Here is a 19,214-nt window from a genome sequence, read left to right on the forward strand (position 1 = left end):
CAATGATGTGGGTGCAATATTAAAGGCAGTATAAAGGCGAACGTATCCCTTTAAGGGATCTCTTCCAGTTAACCCAGAAGATATCAGTAGATGAGAGTTGACAATAGTAGATTGTGTCACAAGGGAGCAAAATGACATATTTACGACGAGGGCGTACAGTTGAATCCTAAACGAAGCGAAGGACTCTATAAAGAATCCCGAGAGTAGCGAGGGGTTCTAAAGTAGAATCCTGAGCGTAGTGAGGGATTCAAGTGTGTTACGCCCAAGATGGAAAAAAATTGCTACCATTAGAAACATATTGCTTTTCACATCACCTATAAGGTATAATTATAATGTTTAAAACTATTGTTTAAGCTAAAAAAAATGATGTGAAAGAAATGTAAAAATAGTGTCCTAACCTAGAAAAGTGTTACTTTGATTCCTCCTAGCAGGGAAGAAAAATGCCACTTTGATCCCTCCTAGCAGGGAAGAAAAGTGCCACTTTGATCCCTCCTAGCAGGGAAGAAAAAACCCTTTTTCGAATTGGTGATGTGAAAAAAATTATACCTCAGTGCAATAAACTAGAAAAAAGACAATAAAATAATAACTGACTAAATAGTAACTGATGTTATATTTGCGGCATAAATATTGTTGATAAGTATAACAAACGTTTCCGTATGTGTATCAAATCTAAAGTTTTTTAAAGATCATATGTTTGGTTTAGGTCAAGAACCGGTATTAGTTTTGTGATATTCATAAGTCGATTGTAAGAATTTTATTTCGTCTCAGTAGAACAACTTTGACCAAGATAACAAGGCTACATATTCACGATTTTTTATAAAAGTATAAGTGCTTTTGACAAACTCGTTATGTCTGCGTACACTGTCTACAGAACCAAACATTAAGTAATGCACGGGCATGTGCGCTATACTCGTACGTGGATCTTGCTAAGCTGCATTCACCAAGCTCACGATTACGTACACATATGGCAATTTCAATATCGCACTTTATAGGCATCGTACGTATGTGGCACGTAGCTATAATTTCAATATCGCACTTTATCGTATGTATGTGGCACGTAGCTATAATTTCAATATCGCACTTTATAGGCATCGTACGTATGTGGCACGTAGCTATAATTTCAATATCGCACTTTATAGACATCGTACGTATGTGGCACGTAGCTATAATTTCAATATCGCACTTTATAGACATCGTACGTATGTGGCACGTAGCTATAATTTCAATATCGCACTTTATAGACATCGTACGTATGTGGCACGTAGCTATAATTTCAAGATAGCACTTTATAGACATCGTACGTATGTGGCACGTAGCTATAATTTCAATATTGCACTTTATCGTATGTATGTGGCACGTATCTATAATTTCAATATCGCACTTTATGGTCATCGTACGTATGTGGCACGTATCTATAATTTCAATATCGCACTTTATAGACGGATGCTGTTTAGCAAAAATGTGTCAACCCACATTAATTTTTAATTGCAAAATAGATGTGGGTTGGCACATTATTGCGTATCAGCATCCAGACATCGTACGTATGTTGTACGTATTAGCTATAATTTCAATATGGCACTTTATAGTGATCATCATTATTCAACAACGACGGGACTTAATCGCGTAAAATAAGTTTTAAATTTACCTCCGACGTTTCGAGGACGGCGTTGTCCCCGTGGTCTCGGAGAAGGCTGGCTAAAGTTGACATCAACATCTTGGCTTCAATGGCTTCAATGGTTTCACAACAAAAAACATAGAAATTTCAATCGAGACGAAGGTTTTAAAATCTCATCCACATGGAACCCAGTCATTAGTAAGTGTAAGCGAAAACAAATATCGAAAGTTGAAAAATCGAATATTGTGAGTGTTGTGTGTCGACCCGGTGACATCCCTAGTGCGCAAAACGTTCAAGTTAATAAACAAGACCAAGTGCGGGTAGTTCGAAAAACTCGCGCGCCTAGAAGATGTTGATGTCAACTTTAGCCAGTCTTCTCGAGACCACGGGGACAACGCCGTTCTCGAAACGTCGGAGGTAAATTTAAAACTTATTTTACGCGATTAAGTCCCGTCGTTGTTGAATAATAATGAGTAAAAATCGTGAAAGTTTAGATTTCTGTTAAGGAAATTGAAAATATTTATAAGTGTGAATAATATTATAAGCGCACTATCCTTCATAATGTATATCTAATCTTAGCATAGAAGCGTTTCGCGATTAAGAACGTACTTAGAATATATATTAGTATTATATTATATTTTATATATATATTAGTCATATCGTTGGTATATTTACTAGTTGACTGTTATTATAATTGTGTCAAATGAAGCCCGACCCGATTATTCAATTAATAAGAGTACAGTCGAGTTCATAAATATGTGTTCATTTCTTCACCTTAATCCGTTGCTATAAGGTGAAAAAATGTATACATATTTATGAACTCGACTGTACATAAAGTACAGATGGTAGGGTATTTTATATGCAGCAGCTACGATGTACCTTTCCGGTGTACGATACTTGAAAAATTTGGCTAACTGATACAAAAAAACATTTACAAATAAAATCAAAACCCAATACATAAAAAAACCTTAAATTCATTAATTACAATGTACAAACTTAGTCTATTAAACAGCGAACTCAATAAAAAAAGCTTTTTAACATGACAAAGCAATTAAAATATCGCGATAAAAAAAACATGTATTTTAACAATGAATATCTCAAAAATACAGGCCATATTACCAATGGCAGGTGTTAAAACCAATACAGTGCTGCATTCAGTTTTTTTTTACACTAATGGTTTTTACGGAAGAATTTGCGTTCGTATTTTTCGCGCTATTTTTGGAAGTCAATGCCTTTCATTTTGGTAGTATAATAGCGAAATTTCTGTACGTATTTTAATTGCAAAGTATTTTGTTTTTATTGAGTGGATTTATGTAAGATGTATTTTGTATGTATGCTGTATTTACTCGGTTTTGTAAGTTTTTATTGCGTTTTTCGTACGGCACTAAAAAGCCGATGGTCCCAGGTTCGAATCCCGGATACATACTTATACACCGTGTTATTTTTGATTTCCGTTAATTTTAAGAGGCCGTAGTCGATTTTTGAGCAAAAATTTTAAATTGATAGATTTAGTCGTTGAAATTATACACGTTTTGTTAAGTAATATCTAAATAACAAGTATTGGTTTCTATTAGCACGTTTTCACATCTTGCCTTTTAATAATGAGGTCGCGAGCGTCCGTCACCGGTAATATATGAAGAGAAGGGGTAGTTTTTAAAAATTCATCAAACAATTATGGTGGTAAATTATACAAATTGATGTATAAGAATAGTTTCAGCAAATGTTGTAGATTGTTCAAGTATCCAAATTACGTTGAAATTAAATCGATTTTCAGAGAAATTGTAACTTGTTTTGAAGTAATTTCTGGAGAAAATTGAATTCGTTTAACTTTCATTTTCTCGAACTCTAAGTCATATAACAAAAATGTAATCTGATAAAGGTCAAGTACAGAATATGTGTAATACAAATTTACCATTTTTAGCAGTCCAAACTTTACGAAATTTACAAATAAGAGCGACAAAATCAGTGCTTTACGCGCGTTCACCTAAACGTCCTTCAGAAAAAAAAAACATTACTAATTTAGTGAGTCTGTTTTCAAAAAATTGATCTGATAAAAGGCAAGATAAGAAGACGTGCTAATAGAAAGCAGTACTTGTTATTTCAATTTGGTAACAAAAGGTGTACAATTTCATCGACGAAATCTATCAATTTTACATTTTTGCGACTAAAATCAACACCGGCCTCTTAAGGGGAGATTCTACAGGCTAAATAAAGTTAATTTCTCTAAGAAACTAGTATTTTAACTCTTACAGTTTTTGAGATATTCAATAAATAAATTTAATTGCTGAGCCTGTGTAAAAGATTCTTCATTGCCTTCAAATTTTATTTATTTTTTAAGTTTCGTCAGTAAAGAGTTTTCGATTGATAGCTATTCACTACAAGAAGGTTACTGAGGTGAGTTAGTTTGACAATTCCGACATTACCTACTTTTCTTTCATTATGTGTCACACTAACTTTTACGTAACTCTAAAGGACCTTTTACAATGCAATATTCATTTATTTTGTATGCAAAAGGAAAATAATATTTTTTTTCCAATTTTACAAAAAGCGATATACCAGGTAGCTTCTATTAATGTACCAAGCAACGTGTCGAATTTAACGGAAAAAAACACGGTGTATACATAGAAAACACCCATGACTGAGGAACACATATCTGTGCTCATCACACAAATAAATGCCCTTACCGGGATTCGAACCCAGGACCATCGGCTTCACAGGCAGGGTCACCCACTAGGCCAGACCAGATTATCTAAAATATTTTATTAATCCGTTAAAATACTCGCAACCACTTTATAAACCTACAGCTCTAAGCGCTATATACACAGCGCTTTCAGCTTTCGGCTCTAAAGGCGTTATTTACGACATAAGCTGCTTATTACCATCGACTGTGCATACACTACAATACAATACAATTACAGACCTTATGGCTTCGGAATAAGGTTTACGAATGCTTAGTGTGTATATAGAGACCAGAGGTATTTATTACTACTAATGTTCACTTTAGGATAACCAAAATATTCGCCGCTATACTTACTCAACCTCGTAATTGCAACACTCATTTGAAGACAAAAACACCCGTATTCCGAATGAAAGTAAAGCGACATTTCCATCAAATGATTGTTGCAGATATGAGTTTGAGTAAGTATAGTATGAATTATGCGATCTCTGGTTATACATAGTTGTAGTCCAAGCCCGCCATGCTCAAACCTAGTAGGCTAACCCGTCACGCCAGTACCCGTCTCAATTTCTTGAGGAACAGGCGTATTCTAAGTTGTATTATAGGCAAAGATAGATATAACTCCGTAATAGATGGATACAGTCTAGGGAAAAAACGTGTCTCGAAAATCACGAAAATTTGATTCTCGATCAGATGGCGCCACTAGTTTTGGCCTACTCTCGTATAGAGGGCGTTGATGGTTTCGTTTGTTATTTATAATTTTAACGCATATCAGTGAAAGAACATGGGTCAAAATCATATAAAAATAATTAATGCAAATAAAAAATCATTTATCCATATTTAAATACATTTTATCGTATTTTTACATTTCTTCATTTTTAGTTTTAAAGTGTGTCGACAGATGGCAGTGAATTTACTGGGGTTACAAAATTTACTATGACAGTACCGCTAAAGTATAAGTTACTCTATGTTGTTACCTAAGTCCAAGCCCGCCATGCTCAAACCTAGTAGGATAACCCGTCACGCCAGTACCCGTCCCAATTTCTTGAGTAACAGGCTTATTTTAATTTTTATTATAGGATATGAATTCGATCCATATATAATACAGATCGAATTTCTATAATTAAAATTATAATACATATATATATATATGCAATTTTAGAAAGACTAGGCGTCTTTGACCAACTCTAATGGCGAGTAGTACGTACTTTCCGACGACGGAGTATTCATTTAGAAGCTCGGGTTCATTTGAGTTGAAAAGCCTCAAAAACCGGCCAAGTGCGAGTCAGACGCAGACAGACAGCGGAGTCTTAGTAATGGGGACCCGTTTTTACCCTTTGGGTACGGAACCCTAATAAAGGACTTGACTATGGGGACTTAGAAGAATCGGAAGGTTTTTTTTACACAGTCTTGCAAAACGAGTCTTGTTCTTCATATTTAGACTCAACAGACTCTAGTTCCTCCCGACACTATTGTTGAGACTTATTTTGAACTAGCGACCCGCCCCGGCTTCGCACGTTACACAAAACTTTTACAAATTATACACCAAAACCTTCCTCAAGAATTACTCTATTGACAGGTGAAAACCGCATGAAAATCCGTTGAGTAATTTTAAAGATCTAAGCATAATGGACAGACAGACAGCGGAAAGCGACTGTTTTATACTATGTAGTGATGGTACGACGTGATCTCTTTGTAAGCAATAGGAATAATTACAGATACGGGAATCTGGGGATTTTAGTTCGCAATAAATATTAAGTCGTTTGTTCGCGAATTTCTGCAGCGGAAGGTTCTATGGTCATTAAAAGTTGAGTATTTGTGCAGTCGGTATAAGCTTTTAAATGCGTTATGCGGTATTCGAATGCAAGGGAGCTATAGCAAATGTACAACCATTATACACTGATTAAATAATGAATAGAAAGAAAAAATAAGTAGCCGAACTCATTGCGTAATAAAAAAATGTAATGAAAAAAAAAAAGATCACTACCCTGAAATTAATATTGTTGTTAGAAATCGGCCTATTAGTTAACACTTAATTAGTTCATAAGTCCCAATTTTCGTGTAAGTTAACAAAATATTCTGTTACTGTTATGCAAATATTTCTTTCAGTGTAAAAGTCATCATTTTTCTATTTCGTAAAGCATCAAAATGAACTAACCATAAGGTAAAGTCAGGTCATACCATTTCCTAGTGATTCATAGACCGGTAATTTTTATATTATTCGCAACTTCGTAATATATTTTTAAATCTTCACTAAATAGATTTCACACCGAATCATCACAGAGTTCTGCGTGTCTGCTTATAGTATTTTAAGATTTTTGAGAAACAATATGGGATAGCCACTAACCTTGAGCACACGCCGATGATTTTCGGGGATCCTGGTCCTTCTTCAGCTAGCTAGCACTTCCAGGGCCTTGAGAGGTCGTCACACACGCCTTGTAAACTGATTGTTCGCAAACACCACCGAAATACCGAATTTTGGTAATATTAACACACAGAGGAACATGCGTTGCAGGCCGCGCCCGAGCCGAAGTGATTGACAGTCAGAGGTGTTAAATCTACCACCGAATTTGCTCCGAAACGGCATACCCTCATATTAAAAAGATTACAATGCCCGAACAGACCCCTACGTATGGATGGTATAGAAAGGATCGCAATCTCTTATGGCAGAATTGTTGTAAAAGTGACCGCGTTAAACTTTAAATAATAGTTCCTAATCTCTCCGGTGGCGCTAGTTAGGCTCTGGGACATGAGTATAACATGAACCATATAAGGCAACAAATAACCCGACCAAATTACGTAGGTTGTTTTTGGTAGTATTTCGGTGTATGGTGGCGCCGCCTAATTACTGTTTTTTGATGGACACTTTTCATACATAGAGATTTGGCTCCTTTATAAAGTCTCCATGCCCCTACGGGTTTTTAAAGACATTTCACTCACGTTTCACATAAAAAATACATTGTTTAAATTGTGTAATGTACGGAACCCTTGGAACGCGAGTCCGACTCGCTTTTGGTCGGTTTTTAGGGTTCCGTACCCAAAGGGTAAAAACGGGACGGGACAGAGTCATATGACTCTCTGTCTGTCCGTCTGTCACCAGGCCGTATCTCGCGAACCGTAATAGCTAGACAGTTGAAATTTTCACAGATGATGTATTTCTGTTGCCGCTATAACAACAAATACTAAATATAATAAAATAAATATTTAAACGGGGCTCCCATACAACAAGCGTGATTTTTTGCCGTTTTTTTGCGTAATGGTACGGCAGTCCGATTCGCACTTGGCCAGTTTTTTAGATACCACAACTTTTGACCACCACACACATTATGTGCCATTTTCAACCAAAAGGGTACTTATTGTCGCTTGTCAGTAAGGCGCTATTTCCATATAGTTTCAATTAGAAATCAACCTTATCAACAAGCGACAATATGGTATCTTTTGGTTTAAAACGTCACATGAAAAGTTAAGTCGTTGACTAGCCCGTTGTCGGTAAGCATTTGAAATAGTAGCCCAGGATGTGGGGCAATTAGAACAGAGCTGCAAGACGTCGTCGGACGTAATGAAACCTCTTCGGTGAAATAACCAATTTGAAATTATTGTTTCTCTATTTGCAATTTTGCAGCACATTCCGTCCGTGGGGTCCGTGCTTACTCTGTTAGGAAATAAAATAAAGAAAATAGTCGATAGGAAATAAGTCGTTAGGAAATAAAATAAAGTCGAATGCAACTTTTAGTATTTAGGTACTCGATCTTCAAACTTCCAGCACATGAGCTGATGATTTTTAGGGTTCCGTAGCCAAAGGGTAAAAACGGGACCCTATTACTAAGACTCCAATGTCCGTCTGTCCGTCTGTCTGTCCGTTTGTCCGTCTGTCCGTCTGTCTGTCACCAGGCTGTATCTCATGAATCGTGATAGTTAGACAGTTGAAATTTTCACAGATGATGCATTTCTGTTGCCGCTATAACAACAAATACTAAAAAGTACGGAACCCTCGGTGGGCGAGTCCGACTCGCACTTGGCCGTTTTTTGTACAATTTTGGTGTTTGACGATCCAAGGCAAACAAGCACGCCCGCCCGATGGTAAGCGGTAACCGTAGCCCATGGAGGCCTGTGACGTCAGCAACGGTGATGTCGACAATTGTCGCACCTGTCACCTTGGTGAAATTGATTGTCACTGTGACAAGGTAGAAAATGGTACTGAAATTAAATTCTTTGACGTACAAGTCATTCGGTTCTGACCGAATCTGTGGGTAGCCGACCGAGCCGAAGGCGAGTCCAGTTATAATATGACGCTGGGATTTTTGCGGATATTCCAGATTTTAGAAAAGGTGTTACTATCCAGATATTAGTAAATAATAAGCGTCGTAGTTGGTTTTCACTTTAGGGGCAGAATATTAATGAGAAAAAAAAACCGGTCAAGTGTGAGTCGGGACTCGCGCACCGAGGGTTCCGTATTTTTTAGTATTTATTATAGCGGCAACAGAAATACATCATCTGTGAAAATTTCAGTCTGTCTAGCTATCACGGTTCATGAGATACAGCCTGGTGACAGACATACAGAAAGATGGACAGCGGAGTCTTAGTAATAGGGTCCCGTTTTTACCCTTTGGGTACGGAACCCTAAAAACTGAATAAACGCTACAGTATCACCAGAAAGAGCCATTAATTAGTACTAATTAAGTCGGCTTTTTAAAACGAACATTTGAGCTAAAAGCTCGGAGCCGTATTCAAATTTCAACCCTATCAATATCTTTTCTCATTACGTCTCTATCACACACCTCTTGTGTGAAGAGGACGCAATGAATTTAGTATGATAAAGCTATCGTATTTCTGAATTTGAATATGTAGCCCAAACGCCGCTCGCTCTGTCTGCCTGAATTCATACCTATTTTCACTAATTTAAGGAGAAACATTTTCACTTTGCACTGTTTTGGTTATATTGCGTGGTATATAGGGATTTTAAGATGTCTGATGTGTTTTCTATAAAAGCAATGTCTATTTGGTTCAACCGTTTTTTTTTTTTTTTTTTTTTTTTTTTTTTTTTTTTTATTGAAAATTTAACAAAAATTATAACATTATAAGTACCTTAATCTAATGTTCGCCAAACTGTGAAACAGTTTGTTGGCGGTGCGCTCTAAAATAATCTTAAACTAAATAGGTACACTAAAATCATAGAGTAACTTATACTAGAGCGGTACTGTCATAGTAAATTTTGTAACCCCAGTAAATTCACTGCCATCTGTCGACACACTTTAAAACTAAAAATGAAGATTTATAAAAATACGATAGAATGTATTTAAATATAGATAAATGATTTTTTTATTTGCATTAATAATTTTTATGATTTTGAATCATGTTCTTTCACTGATATGCGTTAAAATTGTTAAATAACAAACGAAACCGTCAACGCCGACTATACGACTGTAGGCCAAAACTAGTAGCGCCCTCTGAACGAGAATCAAATTTTCTTGATTTTCGAGGCACGTTTTTTCCTTAGACTGTATCCATCTATTACGGAGTTATATCTATCTTTGCAATAACGCATATATATTATTTTATACTTATTTTATTATATTAATTACTTTTTTTTTTTTTTTTTAAGCCTACTAAGTGTCCCACTGCTAGGCCTCTCCCCTTGATTTCCACGACTCCCGATTTGGTGTTTCCTCCGGCCAGTTGTTCAGGAAGCTGTCCAGGTCATCCCGCCATCTCCGTTTGGGCCTGCCCCGTCCACGCCCCTCTACCGGCATCCACTTGGTTGCTAAGCTAGCCCACCTCTCCGGATGCATGCGGTGGACGTGACTGGCCCAGTCCCATTTGATCCTAGCGGTTTTCTCGCCTACGTCAGCGATGCCGGTTTTTGAGCGCAGCGTGGTGTTTCTTATGCGATCAGCTAGTTTAACACCTAGAATGGTGCGCTCCATAGCGCGTTGGCAAACCTTCAGTTTGGACTTCTGGATCTCTGTGAGTGACCAAGTTTGGGCGCCGTAGGTATATTTTTTTTATTTTATTATAATCAATTAGGTACTTATTAAGGAGGCCGATACGAATTTCGAATCTACAAATTGATGTAATTTTGATATCAATTTCATATCACTCGTTTCGTTGTATATTGGCAAGAGCGAAATGGTGCAAGTAATACAAAGATTTCTTAAAGGTCGGATGCTATTATGGTTTCGATTATTCCCCACAAACCTTGCATTCACTTATTGGCAAATGCTTATGCAACATGACACCACTATTTCCAAATGAATACGTCGTATTTCCGGCGGTCCTCGGTTCGATTCCCGTTGAGAATATATTCTCAGCAGCGAACAGCGAACACGGAAAATGCATTTGCTTGTTTAGTTCTAAAAATGTTTCTCAAAATGTCGCCTGCACTGTTTAGAGTAATGTAAAAATGTGGTACGACTTGTTTATTATTTTAAATAAAGGCGCAATTTTATTAGGAGTCCTATTCAGATTAAACAATTTGTTACGCTTTTGAACTGGTTTTGATACGACCGTGACGGTCGTTTTGGTGATTTTCACGCATCTCACTTCATTTCTCATGCACCAATTACCACTAACACCACCAACCAACAAAAACACAAAAAATCCTTTATAATTTTTAAGTAGGTACTTATAATAATACTGTCGCGGATCATCGCGAACCTGTGGTAAGTCGTGTGAACTAATCCTTATAAATTTGTAGCTAGTAACATTTAGATGACAGAATTGTCAGATACATTTGGCGCCATTGGTTAGGCGAGAAAAAAGAAGATGGTGGTTGAAAGGACAAGTTTGTGCAAGTGGACAAAGTGTGTAGAACCTGATTCCTGGATCCTGAAAAGCTGATGAACTTGAGCTAAGTATTAGACTAGGTTAAGATATAACAGTCATAGTAAAAGTTCTGATCGTAGTAATTACGAATACAGGTAAATGGGATCCCAAGTGCTATGTATAGTATATCATATTCATTGTAGTATACTGAAGCTAAAATCTTGAGTTAACCTGGTCTATGCTTAGTGCTTATATTTCAATCTATCAACAGGCGGTGGAAATAATCTACAGGCACCAGAGGAAAATATCATATCGTAGCGAAGCAAATCATAGACCACCAAAGCGGTGATACAGGACTGGACGTTCAGGTAGGACTTGGAAATTATAATTATTACCACCGACATGTTAACGCCAAAACCTAGGTTGATAGATTAATAGTAAGAATCGATATCAATAATATATAATAATGATAATATTTCCATATCCCCTTTTGTGCCTTTGGCGTCATGGTGGAGATGCCGTGGATATTTCCAAGTCCAATGTGAACGACCATAATTTGTCTCATTTACGCATGGTTTTGTTAATAACAGTTTTCTATTATTTTAGAATCATTTTACGTTTTTTCATGTTTTGTCTTTTATCCTTAATTCGTAAGTCACCTTTGGCCATCACAAAAAAAAAAAAAAAAGGTGTATTTTTCTGTTTGAACTAAAATTTTCTAATAGCTGTCGCAGCACGCCATCTATCGGGCAACGGTATGTGAGTTTTTCTTATCGATTTTAGCAGTGACCAAATCATCGATTTGCAACGATTATTGTTATTCATTTCAAAGTTTTTCGAACGCTACACTATAAAGTGACATGCTTGGAAATAAAGTGTTATTATTTTTATGTAAACCATAATCATGGGACTCCTGATGCGAGTCAGTTAGTACCCCGTCTTCCTTATTTGGTATCGTGTACGTCTGTTAATTCTGTGTAAACCCTGTTATGTTATAAGGAAGCTATTTTTTAGATAGCTGACAAGCCGGCGGTCATGTTTTGACGCGGATTGTCTTGAGTGGTATCGATTCCGGTCTGGCAGAGGCGCAGACTAAGAACAGGTTACAGTCCCGCGACCCGACGTGCTGGGTGGGGCCACCTTGGTGGTCTCTCATGTTTTGACGCGGAGGGTTATGGGATCTGTCGACCCGACGTGCTGGGTGTGAACGTTCTCGTTCGCTCATCTTTTGACGCAGATCAATGTGTACCGCCGTGGCGTGACGGAGCGCTGTCATTGTTCGTACAGCGTTTTGTCAGACACGGTGGTAGGTTCAGCTGGCGACCCGACGTGCTGGGTGCTTGCTCAATGACGCTGGCTAAGAACAGACAAGAGTCTAGCAGCCCGATACAGGGTAAGAGTGTAAAATCACTTGCTCAGACTGTTAGTGACGGGGTAGAATATTAATAAATCCAGAGAACAGCATATTATTTGAATGGTGTTTCCATGAAGCATGTTAAGGTAAAAATATCTTACTACAGTTCGATCGACTAAATTTTGTACCATATGCCGTGCCGACAAACCGACATGTAAGTAAAATGATAATTGTATTCGATGAACATCGATGTTAGCGACGCTCTAACACGACAGTAGATGATTCTAAGTTAATTTAAATCGAATAGTTTAAGATTGTATTCTTAATAAAGATTTTATCGTTTAGGTAGGCAAATTCGCTCTAGATTGTTATTAGTTCGTAAGTAACATGTATATACGCGTTATTTTATAGCCTAGGATTAGTTATGTATCTAGGTTTCATTCGATTTCATAAGAAAAGGTCAAATTATTTCCCTTGAATTCCTAATCCCATAGTAAAAAGAGTGAGATAAAGCATTAGAAAGAGATTAAAATGTAGATTCGTTAATTGGCTCACGAATTATAGCCAATCATAAGAAAATGTAGACAAGGATAGGTAAGAATGAGCAGGACGCACGATCAACTTCCCATTGGTCACACAAAATCCGCCGAGCATTTCGATATCGCTCAGATTTTACTATGGAGTTAGTACGTTCGATCAAATATCACGTAAATTATAAATATCCGACCATAATAATGTATGTGGAAATCGTAGAGAATAATATCGTTTATCGATCAGTGCAGGTACTATTGTCATAGGCCTAGCCAAAGTATTGTATTCGGCCAGCGAAAGGGCAAAAAACCCGCGCTATTGTCCTCGACGCGAGCGGACAATAGCCCGTATTGTGTGAGTATTACCGAGCAGAACAGAAGAGACTCGCTAATCGAGAAGCCTAATGGTTTAGATGTTAGGATACATAAGTTTTAATTCGATAATTACGTGATTAATTAAGTAAACATAATGTAAGCGATAACGAGATAACTAAAATCGAGGCGATGACGGCCGGATAGCGTCATTAGCCAATCAGAGCCCTTCGAATCGAACGAATGGAAATCGATCTTATCTCCTTATCGTAGGAGCTTTCCTTTTCTTAAATTTTCGTATAAATACAGGGAAGGACGACTGGGAAAGCACAGTATCGGAAAAGCAGCTTCTACTATCAAAAAGTCCTCAAGAAAACCTGAAGAAGTTTAAAGTGCTCAGTCGTTCTACTCTCAGTTACCGTGTTAGGAGTATTTTTATACCTTGTACCGCGATTAATAAAAGTCAGTTTTTACAAGTGTCGTAATTAGTTTAATTCGAATTCGTGGATAGTTATCCTGGTCCTTCGAGGGTGAGTCGGCGTGGGAACGGACACGTCTCGGCAGTACGAGTGGCGGCGGCAGGGCGTGCCAGCGACCAGACTCTACAACTGAGCTCCGGAGGCTATAGTGCGTCGCGGACTGCATTATTTTCTGGTCCTTCGAGCCGGATTTCCTGTCAGCCCATCGAGACGTCGTGTTCAAGCCCATGTCTCTCAATATGGTAAAAACGAGGTCGAAGTCAGCGTCGCGGATCGACGAAGACAGGCAGCGCTTCCTAGACGAGGGCGCGGCGGCGGCTCAAGCGCGTGAGCTCGCCCGCGTAGCTGCAGAGAGGGCCGGAGGCGCCGACGCGGAGCGTCTCTCCCCTCCACCTGCCGAGTCGACCGGCGCAGAAAGGACCAATCAGCGCGCTGCGAGTGCCGAGCCGCTCGGCGCAGCGGCCGCGCTACCACCGATCGAACCCAGGTTTGGGGACTTACCGAGGCCACCGAGGTCTCCATCGCAAGATACAATGATGCTGTGGAGCAAGGATCTCAAGAAGCGCTTACGGCGTCTATCGAGACCGACACCGATACCGTCACGTCATCCGAAGACAGTCACCAGAGACTATACGACGTCACAACCGCAGGTAACTCCTAGGGAGGCAAGCACCCCGTATGCCCCTACCCGCTCTCATTCCGTGCGTTCGTGCGCGAGTACTATCGTCGAAGCCAGAGTCTCCCAGATCGAGTTGGAAGCGGACGAGCGGCTAGCGGCGATCAAGAAAAAGGAGTTACAACTCGAAGCCGACTTAATTCGTAAGCGGCTAGAAACCCAGAAGCTGCAAATACGTGCAGAAGGTAGTACGACCGACGCGGTTTCCGATCCAGACGACATCGAGCCGCAAAAACAAAGAAGAATCCTTAAGTGGATGGACGAATCGCAGGACAAGACGCGAACCGAGCCCGTCAAGTCCAACAAAAGGTTAGCCAACGAGCCACCGCCAGACTACGACACTCCCAGGCGACCTACGCAGGCGGAGCGGCATATTCGACGTCGCTCACCGAGCCGCGAGGATCGTCGGCGATCGTTATCGCCACCGGACGAGCCCCGTACGCCGCACACGGCACGTACGCAGCTCACGAACGAAGGTACGGTTGCGGAGTCTATGCTGCAGTTATTCGAGAGAATGCAAATGGCGGCTCGTCCGGCACCGAAAGATATATTCGAGTTGCCCCACTTCTACGGCGATGTAAGTGAGTGGCGAAGTTTCTACAATACGTACACCGAGACGTCGAAGAGATACAAGTTTACGGACTACGAAAACGTCGCGAGACTGCGTATGGCGTTACGCGGGGACGCGAAGACGTGCGTGTCACACGTCCTATCGACCGCTACGAAACCAGACATGATAATGCGGATATTGAAGAAGCAGTTTGGCCGAAGCGAAGTGCTTTTGGACAAGGCGATCGAAGATTTGCGAAGACTGCCGCAGTTGGGACCGAGCGCGAACGATCTCAACACTTTCGCAATCAAGATTATGAACATAGTGTCAACAATCATAGACGTCGACCGAAGACACTATGCCGATAATCCGATGCTCATACGAGAAGTCACGGACCGATTATCGCCTCATTTACGCAGCAGATGGTGCGACTATGCAGCCAGGCATCGGGACATCGACAATCCGGAGATTCTACAACTCGCGGATTTCCTGATGGAGGAGAGCGAGCAAGAGATGTCGTTCTGTCACGCTCGCGCGGCCCCGAGGCGCGCGCAGACCCCGTATGCACCGCCGCACGCGCGCGCGACCGGCGCTCGACTGACTGCATCCGCGCCGCGCTACCCCACTCCGGCTACCGCGAACGCGAGCCGCTACGCGATTGGCCCGAAAGTCACGTACGCCGCTCGTCATGTAAACGTCGCGAAGTCAACGTGCCTGTATTGTGGGGGCAATCATTCGACACCGGACTGTCGTAAGCTCGCCACACAGAGCATAGGCGCGAGATGGGAATGGGCGAAGCTGAACAGGATCTGCTACAGATGTATGGACGCGAAACATCTCAAGATTCAATGTAAGGCGAAAGCGTGTGGCGTGGCAGGCTGCCCGCACGTGCATCATCGATTACTCCATGCTGACCCGATGCAGGAGCCAAACGAAGACACTACAATGGCGGTAACTCTGTCTGCGCAACGAGCGGTTGCCCCTCCGAGAGTTACGTCATCGGTCGAGCCAGCGGCGAGAGCGGAGCCGCGGCCCTCAGAACGAGAGGACAACGACCCACGCGTGTACGTGTCATCGACCCCGAACTATAACGTGCTGCTCAAGGTGCTACCTGTTACGGTAACAGGCCCGAAAGGTACAGTTCAAATTTTTGCCTTTTTAGACGACGGATCGACGCTATCAATGATAGATCAAGATGTCGCGGACGAGATAGGAGCAGTGGGCGAGGACGAGCCCCTCTGTATCCGCGGAATACGCAATCTGAAGCATACATCAATCACGCAAACGGTAAAGGCAACAGTGAGATCTGCACGAGGAGGCACCGCACACGGGATCGTCGTAAAAACAGTAGAAGGTTTGGGAATCAGATCGCAGTCGCTCAATAAAGCCGAGTTAATGAAGTACGAGCATCTCGCAGACCTAGGAGACGAGTGCTACACAGGTACGGGAGTACCACAGATGCTGATTGGAGGTGACTTTAGTCATTTAATAACTCCCATGGAGATAAGGCAGGGCGGCGAGGACGAGCCGTGCGCGATGAAGACTCCATTGGGATGGGCATTTTTCGGAAGAATGCCGCGTATAATTCGTACCGTCGAGCAAACAGTCATGCATTGTCGTACCGACGACGAAGACTTGAACGAGCAAGTGAAGAAACATTGGTCGATCGAGGCGCTTGGAGTAACACAGAAAGAAAATGTAAGTCCGAGCGATCAGCGAGCCATCGACATATTCAACGCTACGGTACGCAAAACTACGAGAGGCCGGTACGAGGTAGGACAACTGTGGGCGTCCGACGAAGTGAAGCTACCACCGAGTTATGCAATGGCACGATCGAGATTGCATAATCTGGAATCGCGAATGCGACGCGATAAGGACTTTGCCGCGGACTACGCAGCCCAGATACGGAAGTTACTACAAAAAGGATATGCTGAACGCATAATGGAACCACCACAAACCGATCGAACTTGGTTTTTGCCGCATTTCAGCGTGTTTAACCTCAACAAAGGAAAGGGGAGAGCCGTATTCGACTGCGCAGCAAAAAGCCAAGGAAACAGTCTGAATGATTACATCTTAGCGGGACCGGACTTGCTACAGAGCCTGTTAGGCATACTACTGAGGTTTCGCGAATGGAGCTTCGCAGTAGTAGCGGACATACAGGAGATGTTTCTTCAGATCCAGATACGAGCCGAGGACCAACAGAGCCAGCTCTTCTTGTGGCGAGGTACAAGAAGAGACATGGAGCCGCAGGTTTACAAACTTAATCGAGTTTGTTTTGGGAACGTGTCGTCACCTTTTCTCGCGCATTCCGTGCGCAACCGGAATGCGATCGATAACGCAGATAAGTATCCCGAGGCGGTCTACGATATCCAGAACAACCACTACATGGATGACTACGTGGCGTCATACAAAACCGAAAACGAGCTGTTAAGAATATCATCGCAGGTACGAGACTCTCACGCCGAAGGGAACTTTCACTTGCGAGGCTACGCGAGTAACAGCGAACGATTGCTAGCGAGTATAGAGCCGGAATTGCACGCACAGGAGCCGACGCATCTAGGCGAGAGACAGCAGACCGTTCTAGGTATGACCTGGGACCCTAGCACCGATACGCTAGGCTACAACACGAAGATGCTGCGTGTACCGGAGGCCGTGAAGACTCGCGAGCGACTGCCGACAAAAAGGGAGCTACTTAGCGCGATAATGTCCATTTACGACCCGATGGGACTTATCGCACAATACGTAATAAGCGCGAAGATTATTTTTCAACGAGTATGGGCGAAAGGGACGACATGGGACGCACCGTTACCGAACGAAGAAGCCGAAGACTTTTTTCAGTGGCTGAAAGCACTGAAATTTGTAGCGACTCTACGCATTCCGAGGCAATACGAGTCGCCGAGTAGAGTAACAAGGTACACTCTACACATTTTTACAGACGCATCGACCGAGGCATATTGCGCTGTAGCGTATTGGCGCATAGAGAACGCGGAACACGAAGTGCAGGTCAGCCTGGCGGCGGGTAAGAGTAGGGTTTGTCCCCTGAAAGTACTTTCCGTGCCGAGGCTGGAGCTGACAGCTGCAATTATCGGAGTCCGACTGGCAGACACAATAAAAAACGAACAGAGATACGATATTGAAAAAGTAAGTTATTGGACGGACTCGCAAGTGCTGCTAGGATGGATCAGAGACGACGCACGAAACTACAAGCCGTTCGTGTCTCACCGCTTAGCTGAAATAGCTGAAAAATCGGACCGACAAGCGTGGAGGTACGTGCCGACCGACGTGAACCCGGCAGACCACGCTACACGAGGCAAGCCGACGAGGAAAATCGACATCGACGACGATTGGTATAAAGGCCCGCCATTTCTACGCCGACCCGAGGCGGAGTGGCCGAGTCAAAATATCACTGAAAAACCGAGTGAAGACCTCCCTGAAAAGAAGTCTAACGTGAAGGCGGAGACCACGCTGACTACGACTACATCGAGACCGGACCCATCGAGCGTGTTACCGGACATACGACGTTTCAGTAACTACGATCGACTAATCAACTCTACAGCCTACGTGTTGCTATTCGTAGAAAAATTGAAAACGAGAAATAGAAGACTACAGCTTCAAGTAAGTCACATTAAGCGAGCCGAGCATATGTGGCTACAAAATAGTCAGCGGAGGAGCTTCCCGGACGAGATACGAACACTGAACGCGGGACGAGAACTGGAGAAGAAATCGAGATTATACACTCTAGCACCCGAGCTGAGCGATGACGGCGTGCTACGTATGAAAACCCGCTTAGGTAGCGCTCCAGTCTTGTACTCATCACTGCATCCTGTTATATTAGACGGAAGGGATCCATTTACCAGATTAATGGTCCTACGAGCTCACAGACGATCAGCGCATATACATAACGAGGCCGTTATAAATCAATTGCGTCAAAATTATTGGATTTTGCAGTTACGACCGACCGTGAAAGCTGTGGCGCGAGATTGCGCGCTGTGCAGGCTACGCCGAGCCTTGCCGCGCGCGCAACCTCTTGGCGACCTACCACCCGAGCGACTACAGGCTTACCAGAGGCCATTCACCTACACCGCGCAAGATTACCTAGGTCCTATGTACGTGACCATAGGCCGACGACGAGAGAAGCGCTGGGTGTGTCTGTACACATGCCTAGCAACACGAGCCATACACTTGGAAAGCGTATACAGCCTGTCAACGGACAGCGCACTCCTCGCGCTACGTCGCTTCGCAGCGAGGCGAGGATGGCC

At 42.0% G+C, this 19,214-nt stretch overlaps 1 protein-coding gene and 1 long non-coding RNA gene across 3 annotated transcripts in view; one reads left to right on the forward strand and one right to left on the reverse strand.

Moving 5' to 3' along the window:
- LOC134747452 (dystrophin) overlaps positions 1-19,214 on the forward strand; it is a 628,976-nt gene that overhangs the window by 46,001 nt on the left and 563,761 nt on the right. The window lies entirely within an intron of this gene.
- LOC134754884 (uncharacterized) overlaps positions 1-19,214 on the reverse strand; it is an 88,225-nt gene that overhangs the window by 6,617 nt on the left and 62,394 nt on the right. The gene's annotated exons all lie outside the window — the stretch shown is intronic.

This window comes from Cydia strobilella, chromosome 1 (genome assembly GCF_947568885.1).
Source record: "Cydia strobilella chromosome 1, ilCydStro3.1, whole genome shotgun sequence".
Classification (NCBI taxonomy): domain Eukaryota; kingdom Metazoa; phylum Arthropoda; class Insecta; order Lepidoptera; family Tortricidae; genus Cydia; species Cydia strobilella.